General features: G+C 41.7%; 1 long non-coding RNA gene across 2 annotated transcripts; it reads left to right on the top strand.

Annotated features, from left to right (window-relative positions):
* The first annotated feature begins 3001 nt into the window (after positions 1 to 3001).
* LOC114485492 (uncharacterized) lies at positions 3002 to 9692 on the top strand. Of its 2 annotated transcripts, none has more exons than XR_003678907.1 (3): positions 3002 to 3130; positions 4338 to 4500; positions 9116 to 9692. It is a non-coding gene; the product is annotated as an uncharacterized lncRNA (long non-coding RNA). The 2 variants fall into 2 exon arrangements; XR_008616859.1 differs by lacking the exon at positions 9116 to 9692 and adding an exon at positions 3448 to 3537 and having other exon boundaries at positions 4338 to 5186.
* The last annotated feature ends 1044 nt before the right edge of the window (positions 9693 to 10736 follow it).

The raw sequence follows: 10736 nt of genomic DNA, 5'->3' as shown, positions 1-10736 counted from the left end.
AATAAGTAACAGCTACTTGACCACCCCTAGGCCTGAAGTGGGGAGCGGAGGTGCGGTCACCAGAACCTGGAGAGAGTGCCCTGTGTGCTTAGAGCCATCTGATAAGAGCTCTGACCGTGGGTCAAGGGATACAGCCCTCCTACGGGTGCTTCCCCCTCCCTCTGCTCTCCTGAGATACCCACTGCTAAACCCAACTAGAAGCCTAAGGGTAAGGGAGCCCATTGATACAGTTTGCAGCACAGAGCAGGGTGGAGAATGGTGGAGAGTGACCTAAAAGGGCAAACAGAATTTTCTAGCATACTATTTAGAGAGATGGTAAAGAGAATGGCTCTGGAGCCAGGCTGTGCGGGCTCAAGTGCCAGCTGCCTGTTACTTACCATGTGACTGAGCAAGTTACTTCACCTCTCCATGCATCAGTATCCTCAACCGTAAAGGGGGGATAACACCAACCTCACAGAGTTGCAGTGAGGGGTAACGCTTAGTTGATCTCTTTTAGAGATAACATAGGTAAAGCACTTAGCATACAGTAGGCACTCACTAAATGCTGGTTTCTTTCTTCTCTCACCTCCTTCAGGTAAATGTGTGGGGATGCGATCCTATACTTGGTACGTGGCATGATTATGTACACTCAATAAATATTGCTTGGTTGATGATTGAAGGGCCCTTTTCTTCCTTGGAGGTCTCAGAACATCCTGCAAGTGGCACGTCCACTCTGTCCTTGGAAGCTGCAGCAGGTACTGTGGCTTAAAAAAGTTCTTGCTACCTATATGGGATAAGAATCTGAAAAAGCATGGATATATGTATATTTATAACTGAATCACTTTGCTGTATACCTGAAACTAACACAACATTGTAAATCCACTATACTCCAATGTAAAATAAACATTAAAATAAATAAATTAATTAATTAAAATGCATACAAAATCTTAAAAAAAAAGTTCTTCCTGACATGATTCTGTCTCCATTCCTGAATTGTTAGAAGGTTACTAGGACATTTGCCCTATAATGTATTAAGTTGTACATTTGTTTTATGCTGTTGTCTGTATTTGTTTTATAAACAATTAAAAAGTTTTTTAAAATCTTTTAACATTTTTATATAACTGTAAAAAATTTAAAAATTTTGTTGTTTGCTTTCTCTTCATTTGTTCCTCCCTGTGATTAGGGTGGATCTGAATTATCACCAAATTCTTAACAAAAGGCATTTAAAAAGGTGATTTTACTGGTGATAAGTGGACCTGGGGCCACTTATGTCTTCCTAGTCACAGATTTCTTCCTATTCACAAGTGTGAGAAACTGAAGCTGGATCTAAATGCTTGCCCTGCATGTATACCGGGAGGTTTACATGATTCTTGTTGACTGGCTCCGAATCCCTGACCTTAGATGCCCTGTTTGACCCTGAGCAAGCAGCTTCCCGCTTCTGCCTCTCTCGGCCTCCTTAGAACCTCCAGGTGCCTGGAGTGGAGGGCTCCTGTTCTCCACCGAGCATCTCTGCCTTTGTTGCCAGGGCCTGTCCCCAGCACCACTCTCAAGTAGACGCCAAAGCGGAGGAATGTTTTTCCAAGCCATTTACCTGGCATTCTCCCTTTCTATTGTTCTGCCTCTTTCAATTCTTCTTTCATTATGCGCTTTCAGAACGGAACAAAAAATTCCCTATAACTATAAACTCTGCTAGACTTGAAGTTCCACAGTGGCAGGAACCATGTTTTTTCATGTCTTTATAACCTATATAGCCTGTCTGAGTAGTTGACACAGGTTAGGAGCTCAAGAAATGGTCATTGAATGGAACTGAATTGAATTTTCCTTCCCTTCCTGGCTGCATGAAAACTGTCTATTTCTCCAGGCCAGCGTGATTACTCTGTTGGATTGCACACTGCTTGAGGGACTTTGCCCTCTCTGGGAGTTGGTTTTCATGTGGCAGCAGCAGGAGTGTGTAGAAGGATGAGATAGGAGGTGGCTGGGGAAAAAGGTACTTAAGAAACTTGGAGGCCCGTTTATTGTTTACATTACTCTATAGATTTTCTTTCTTTCCCTTAGCATAAGATGCATCTACTCTCTTCTTGTAAGGGATTAAGGAATTCTATTCGTTTATTTTACCTCTTGTACAGTCACAGACAAACTCCCAGCTCCTTCCATCCCCTACCCACCAAAGCTGGTACGGAAAGAGCAGAGACCCCAGGGCTTCTGAAGGTTTTACTTTTGCAAAACCTACACAGAACTTGGACATGAGAGAGTGAGCTAGGCCATTCAGCTCCTCTGTGCCTCACCTTTCCTCACCAGTAGCTGGGTAGCATAGAAGTAATAAATAAGGAGTAATAAGTGATGCTTGTTGTTGTTAGGATGAAAAGCTCCAGCCCATGAAACTTGTGATTTATAACTGAGATATTCAGATCCAATTTCTGGGTGAAGGCAACTGAAATAGGAGCCTCCCAGTCCCTGAGCTTCAAGGCGTCTCCCCACAATGTATCAGGACACAAATTGACCAAATCAGCCGTTTTCCTTATTTCTCCAAGTTCCAAAGTCCAAATGCTTTCCTGCTGAGTAGTTATTTTACAAGGAGGAAGGGGAAGTAAAAAGGCAGACTCTTTCTGAGGGCCCTCAGCTGGCTTTGGCGATGACTCCCCTCTGTCCCTAGTTAACGCCACCCTGGTTCGGCTCAAAAACTAGTGACCCCAAAACAAGCCCATGCCACAGACCAACGTGCTGCTTTCCCATCTCCTAAAGATGAAATTCCAAGTTTTTGCAAATAAATACTCCCCGCAGCAAAATCTCACTGTCAAGAAGGACATCATCCTTGTCCCGACGCCCACAAGAAGGGCCTTTTGCCAAAATGAATGGGAAATCATTGGCCCAATTAACATCCTGTGATCTTAGATCTAAAAATGACCCGGAGCCGGGTAAACAAGGTGACGTAAGCGGCTGGGCAGGGAGCAGCTCTCTACTGCCACCTGGAGGACAGCGTCCTCAATGGCGCCGGAGGCTCCGTGCTGCGGGGAAGTGGTCCTCAGCCGGTGGAAGGAACCGGTGAAAACGGGAGCGAGCTGTAGAGACGCGGGCAGGGGAAGGAAAACACAGAGGGGCCTAAAAAGACAGGAAAGAAGCTGCACCGCGACCTCAGCTAGAGGAAAACGAGGTCTGTGTAATCCAGGCCCTAGGACATTGTGGCGTTGACCCTGCTGGCTTCCTCCTGGGAACATTCCTTTTATAAAAGGACTCGGGCATCATGAACTCTTGCTAGAAAAAATTATGGTTAGAACTACGTGGGGATAGGATCGCCAACGCCGGAGACCCTTGATAAAAGCAATCCCCAGTTTCTGAAAGGAGAGACAGTGGCGTGGATATTCTAAAAACAAAGGGTCACTGGATTTTCTGTTTTATTTTGAGCGTCACCGTGACTTGAGTGGGGGAGGGAGTGAGGAGTGTAACAGTCCTAATTTACTTTCTTGTCAGGCTAATGTAAGAATGAGGCTGCGGAGCTTTCGCATTATGCAACCGGCATGCTGGGAGATGCCCTAGAAATGTGCTGGGGGCTAGGAGAAGGTCAGCCGCGTCCTTATTACTTTCCTCCTGTAGATGATCCACAAAAGGAAAACAAAGAGTTGATTTTTAATTTGATGAAAACAAAAACCGCTTTACTTTTGGACTAGTTGGTTTTTGCTGCGTTGTAAAACCACCTCAAAATCTCAGTAGCTGAGGACAACATACATTTATTTTTCTTGTGAATAGGTCTGCAAGGCAGCCTTGGTCTGATCGCAGCTGGGCTCACCTGGGCTGGCTGAGCTAGGCTAGACTCCAGGCTTATGGTCTGACACAGATCTGCTCCTCTTAGTTCCATTTCCAGACCCAGGATGGAAGGCGAATGGCTATCTGAGGCATGCTCCTCTCCTGGCATAGGATGGTCAGTTCAAGAGGCCAAGTCAGAATAGACAAACACGTTTGAGCCTCTGTTTGTGTCCTGTCAGCTAATATTCCATTGGGTAAGGCAAGTCCAACATCACCTGGGGGAGGAGGGGAGGGGGATAAACTCTACTCTCCTAAACTGATCCACACCAGAATTTAACCAGTGAGTCATTGTCTGCTCACTGGAAACACCTGCTTCTTGTGAGAGAATTGCAAAGTGATTGCAATTGCAAAGATAATCCTTATGCAGTATTGGTGGTTTCCAACATGAACTCAGTATTGCCTAATAGACACTTTAATTTCTTTTTTATTCACTGCTATCCCTATCTCCTTTTATGCCTTACACTTATGACTTTCAGTGTTCATAATGGACAAGGGACACAGTACCCTTGTGTGTGTCTTGTCTACTTGTGACATTATGTTGTTCTGTCTCATGACAGGCTTTCCTTAAAACTCCCTGTGCCAGAAAGGCAAGAACTTACCCATGCAAGTATCACCTGTGGAATGAAAACAACAAGGAGAGGTTCTTGGAGGAGGCAGCATAATAGGTCGAGAAGAACCTGGGTTTCTAGTCCTGATTTTGCCAGTATTGCGATTTGGAAGGTCAGCAGAAACCAACAACCAGGTGCCTTTAAATTAGCCTTACTGAGTAGCTTGGACTTTTAATTCTGCACGCTGACACAACAGGGTTAGATCAGAGTTTTTGAAAAACCTTTTTGGCAGCAGTGTGGAGGGTGGATTGAAGGAGAAAAATTGGATTGGAGGGAAGGAGATAAGTTAGGATATAGTCCAGGTGAAAGGTGATGAGGACACTGACCAGGAATAATGCACTGAAGATGGAAAAAGGGGATGAAGAAAGAGCCTTTAGAAGCAGAACTCACAGGAAGGACTTCAAGGCAATTAAACATAAAGAGAAAGGGAAAGAAAGGAAATGGGGAGTCTAAGATGAATCTAGGGTCCAGAGTCTATTGCACAGAGTTAAATATCATGTCTCAAAATCTTTGTTACAGCTGCATAAATGTATGTATGTATGGGTTGGCAGTCTTTGTAAAATGTATTTCTTTCCAGGGCTGGTAAAAAAAATTATTAAAAATGGAGTATATCGGGGCTTTCCTGGTGGCGCAGTGGTTGAGAGTCCGCCTGCTGATGCAGGGGACACGGGTTCGTGCCCTGGTCTGGGAAGATCCCACATGCCGCGGAGCGGCTGGGCCCGTGAGCCATGGCCGCTGAGCCTGCGCGTCCGGAGCCTGTGCTCCTCAATGGGGGAGGCCACAACAGTGAGAGGCCCGCATACCACAAAAAAAAAAAAAATGGAGTATATCAGTGTTTTTCAAACTTAAGTTATTTACATACCTCATTCAGAATTTTTGCCATATTCAAATAATACCTGCACCATTAATTGCTTACTATTGTTCTTAAGTGAAGTCACTTTTTTACACAAATATTTACTGCAGGCTTATCCTTAAAAAACATAAAATGAAATCATGATTGTGATTTTCCAGTTATGTTTTTATACATACGTTTGTTTCGATAACAAATACAAGGCCATTAGAAAAGTTTAATCTATCTGTATACTACCTATTTCCCTTATAATACTTATTTCCCATGCCTTCAGTTGTGGGCAGGCTAGACTTAGGGAACCCTTGACCTGGGTGAGAACGGAAGCCACTAGGCTTGTACATAGTTTGCTTTCTTTGCCCTCCTCTTGGTTCCCATTCAGATTGTATCATCGTCCACTCCTGGATGGCAGGTCTGATCTTTGCATCCATTGTTGGCAAGGCCTGGCCCTGCAGGCAGTGACCTTTAACGGATCTGGGCTGGAGGTTGTCATCCAAACAAATGGGGGCTGACCTGGAATGTCTTTTTAACTCAGTGCCTCACTTCCCAAGCTTCTGAAGGCTGCTGTAAGAGCAGCCAAACTAGATGAGCTGGGTCCCTGGAATTCTGCAGCCAAGAGTGCAAATGGAGCCTTGGGATGTCCCTTTGCTTCTCCAGTGCTCTCGGTGATGATTTCCCAGGGGCCACACATTCAGGTCTGAATGGGGAGGGCCACAACTTGATCTTCTTTTGTTTACATTTGATGTATAAAGATCTCTGTAGATGGTTGTCAAGGTAAAGTGGAATTAATTCTGTACTAATGGGTTGGGTGACATGAGGCACGTCACTGAACCTCTCTGAGCCTGTTCCCTCCTGTGTAAAATGGGGCATTGGGCTGGTGACCTCGAAAGTGTCTTCATCTAGCATCGTACTGTGCTCAACAGTTCGGGGACAGTTGTGTTCAAGTCCTTGCCCATTTTTTTAAAAATAGGACTATTTGTTCTAATACATAAAACATTATTGGTCACTGTACGTAAATGTTGTATGTGTATTTCATCTTATTGTTTCATCCTTGTTTCTGTGGAATAAAGAGACTTTTTCTCCCCTGTGGGGACATTTTGACTTTAAAAAAAGCCCCAACTGACAATCTTTTCCTGAGGGTTTCTATTTAAAAAGATCTTCCTTACTCCAAGATTATAAAAATACACACTCAGTTTATCTTTTGGAATTTTAATGGATTCCTTTATTTTATTTCTAATTGTAGATCTTTTAAAATGTATTTTATATAAGAGGTGAGATGGAGATTCACCTTTCTTTTCAAACAGGTACCTCATTTATTGTATAATCTATCCTAGATTTGAAATACATCATCTTTATGAAAGTTTTTAAAAATTTCAAGTATATATACTATATACTTATAGTAGTAAAAGCTATTGCCAATTCTTCTATGGCATATTTTAACTCTGTACTAATGGAATTATTATTTTTATTTATTTATATTTTAAAACTATAGCAACAATATTTACTCCCAACCTCACTGCAGCCGTTTTAAAGCATTTAAAAACTTAACCAGAAATGGTCACTCTAATGAGTGTCAATATATAAAAGCTCTCAAAGGAGCAGACTTCCCTTTTCTGTCATGGTAATTAGTAGTGGTAATCATAGCAATTAGCAGAAGTAAAATAGGAATCCTAATTGTAAGGAACTAAGTTTGTATGATTTTGGAGAAAGTAGGACTAGGACCTAGGGAGGTTATTCCAGAGACCAGGGTTTCTGTGCAAAACTAGGAAGTTAGAGACATTTTCCCCCCAGGGTGCCCCCTCCCCACTCCAAGTACCCACTGTCCTCCGCTCCTCTCTACCTCACTTCATCTCTTACAATCTGCTCTCAGATCTTCATTCACACTGAGGTGTTGATGACTGGTTCCTAGCCAACATAGCTATTCCCACTAGAGTGTGAGGTATGTGGAAATTAACTTGTGACCAATAATAGAATGCTGAAGTTTGAGGCACTTTACTAACTAATAATTCTAAGTTGACTCAGTGTTCCCACGGAAATGAGTGCACCTGATCTTATTTGCATACTTCTTTTATGAGAGAGAAAAAGCTGTGTTGGTAATTGTCTGGACCTCTTTGTCACAGTCCATGGGGATATAATGATGTGCCATTAATAGCTGAGGCCACTTCAAGTTGCCATATGAGGTGAGTTCACCTTATATGGCTGCTTTCATTTTCTTTTTAATGTCGTCCAGGGATAAATTTTTAATAAGTTCACCAAATCTCTATTGCAAGGGAGGAAGTACGATACTGGAAACATACTTGTTACTAAAGTTACAAAAAGTATGATTACTTAATGAAAGACATAAAGCAATGACACAAATGAAATGCATGCTACTATTATTCACACTGGTACTCGGTAAATATTGTTGAATAAATGAATAAATGAATATATGAAACCTACTAAAATCTGTGTTTATTTGGCTAATAAATGAAATAGGGTTTGTTGATCCTTTTCTGAAATATTTACTCACTTTTAATCAAATCTGTGGTATAAAAACAGTACTTTCAGAAAATGTTTTTCGAAATAGAGTTTAAGATTTTTTAAAGTTATTTTAAGATATTTTTCATCATAAAAATATGGATTTCTAGGAGCAGAACAAAAGTCCTAATTGATGAAATGAGACACAGAGAACAAGAGCATGGTAATGTTCTAGGGTATAAAGAAGTGGCAACTGGCTTCTAAATATTGTATAGGATCCCTGGCCTCAGGAATATCTTACTATGTAAAATACTTCTATGAATACCTTACCTACTTGAGAAGAATTTTCAATAGTGTTTGCCTTATTTCTTTGCCTACTCCCCTGAAGTTATTTTGTTTGTTAAATAAAACAAAACTGGGTTCTCTGATAGGAGTAAGTTTTTGTCATCCAAAGTGAGGAAAATGTGTGAGAAACAAAAATTTGAGACTTGGGATTCTTAAGCTAATGTTCCCAATGACACACACACACACACACACACACACACACACACACACACGATTCAGAGCCTTAAAATAGAGGAAGGAGGCCCCAAGAGTAAAACCGAAGCAATAGCCAACAGGCTGAACCTCTGAAACCACACCCTGTAGGCAGCACCCCACCCCTCGTCCACTTGAAGTCAGCCCTGCTGCTCTGTGTTTTATGTTCCATGTGTCATTCCTGATTGCTGGAAGGAAAGTGGAGTTGGGACCATTATTGGGAGCCAGTGACCAGACGGGCTGCTTTTGCCAATTGAATAGAATATAGACAACACCCCCTCCTCAGCCTGCCATCAAAGAGGAGGATAATTGAGGTCTCCCTGGCCCACGGGAGACATCTAGTATTCACCTCAGGGTCCCTTCCAGGGGATTCATTGACTTGGGGTTTCAGTTCTTACTCCCCAAACAGTTTTCCCAGCAACAAAAGGTTTTTCAGTCCTTTTAAATTCATCTCAGGATGCAAACTATGCAGAGCAGTCAGGATAGAAACCACGTGAGCAACAAATAACAAAGCACTGATTGCATCTAGTGGGCATAGGGTTTCAGTGACTTCATGTTGGCTGAATATAGGCAAACACTTGGTGTGTTGTGTGTGCCAGGGAGAACCATGATGCAATCATCCCCTCCCCTTGATGTAAGGGGGAGGGCCAGGGTCAGAAGGGGTGTGTGTGTGTGTGTGTGTGTGTGTGTGTGTGTGTGTGTGTGTGTGTGTGTGTGTGTGTGTGTGTGTGTGTTTACTAAGAGATCAGACTACAGAGATTTCAGTCAATGGTAAAGCCAAAGGGTCTAGTTTTGCACTCCTAACTCAGGCAGAGCTTTTGTTGGTCAGTGATAACTGTGGCATTTTCCCCAATGTGAGTGGACTTTCTTTCTTCCCTTTCTGCAGATGAATTTTGAGATGTTCTTCTCTCCTAGGCCTGACAGAAGTTGCTGCATGACAAGGAAGTCTGATTTCAGGAACGATCTATTTCTCCTCCACCCTCATTCAACTTGTCTTGCTGCCCTAAAGGAAGAAAGCTCCACAGCCCACCAGGGGAAGCATAGTGTAGGCCCAGAATGAGAAGAGTCTTTAGGGGCAACTTGAAGCCGTGGCTCCTTGCTCCTTGCTCTCCCAAAGCTGGGAAAACATTTTACCTATGAGGGCAGAAAACAATCATAATTCTCCATCTCTGTAGAGGGACAGCATCACACACTCTCCAATCAACAAGGAATCTGAACATCTGAATTTTCGTTGAGTTTGATGAAATGAGTTTGATGGGGTTCAGGACACACTACCCCAAAACATGGTAAGGGGCATTTTTATATCCGAAGACAGAGGGACACAGAGAAAAATCTGAATGAACAGGACTTGCTAAGTTTCCCATAGTTTACTACTCTTAGCTCATACCCTTTTGTCCCATCACATTTTTCCACAACTTTCCACTTTTCATCAGACCTAGCCTAAAAATGCTCAGGTTTCACCACTTCTTTGGGTCTTTTTTTCCTTATGAAAACTCTTATGTCATGTAAATTTATATTAAATAAACGTCTATGCTTTTATCTTGTTAAAATGTCTTTTGTTTCAGAGCCCCAGCCAAGAACCTAGAAGGGTAGGATGAAAATTTTTTTTTTTCATTCCTTACAAGTTGTTAGAGCAATAAGCACTGCTGATTTTATATAGATACTTGAGTGACAAACTACTGTGATTTCCAAGGTATATTCCCAGCGAAATTACCAAAAAGAAGATAAACATAAACCTCTAGACAATGAGAAAAGCCTTAGATGATGGGTTGGCATTACTGGGTGGAGGAATACAAAAGTATCCAGCAGGCAACAGGTAAAATTCACAATGCTAGGACCCAGAGATTTCCAGGCACACAGAGAAGCCAGAAAACACGACCCATAAAAAGGAAAATAATCAATCAAAACTGATCCAGACTGACGCAGATATTAGAGTTAGCAGAGAAGGACCTTGAAACAGTTACTGTAATTGTATTCCACATATTCAAAAAATTAAGGGAAGAAACAGAAGATATTTTTAAAAATCCAAGTCAAACTTCTAGGAAGGAAAACTGTGCCATCTGATATGAAAAATAAACTGGATGGGAATAACAGCAGATTATTAGACATTACAGAAGAAATATTACTGAACTTGAAGATATAGCCAAAAAATGAAAAATATATATCCAAAAAGAAATATATAGAGAAAAAGAATAAAAATAAATACATAAAAAGAGCATCAGTGAACTTTGGGACAACTTTGAGCAGCCTAATGTATGTGTAATTGCAGTTCCTGAAAGGGGGGAACACGAAAAACCTATTTGAAGGAATGATGGCTGAAAATTTTCCAATTTGATAAAAACTACAAGCCCACCAGTCCAAGAAACCCAATAAATCCCAAATACAAGAAAAATGAAAACTACACTCAGAACCTTTAAGGATTGAGTGAATATACATTTATTTACTCTATATATGTAAAACGGGATATGAATTTAAAATAAAATAAAATAATCTGTCCTCTACTAGCA

Source organism: Physeter macrocephalus, unplaced genomic scaffold, assembly GCF_002837175.3.
Source record: "Physeter macrocephalus isolate SW-GA unplaced genomic scaffold, ASM283717v5 random_1636, whole genome shotgun sequence".
Taxonomy (NCBI): Eukaryota; Metazoa; Chordata; class Mammalia; order Artiodactyla; family Physeteridae; genus Physeter; species Physeter macrocephalus.
This window is presented reverse-complemented; position numbering and strand designations above follow the sequence as displayed.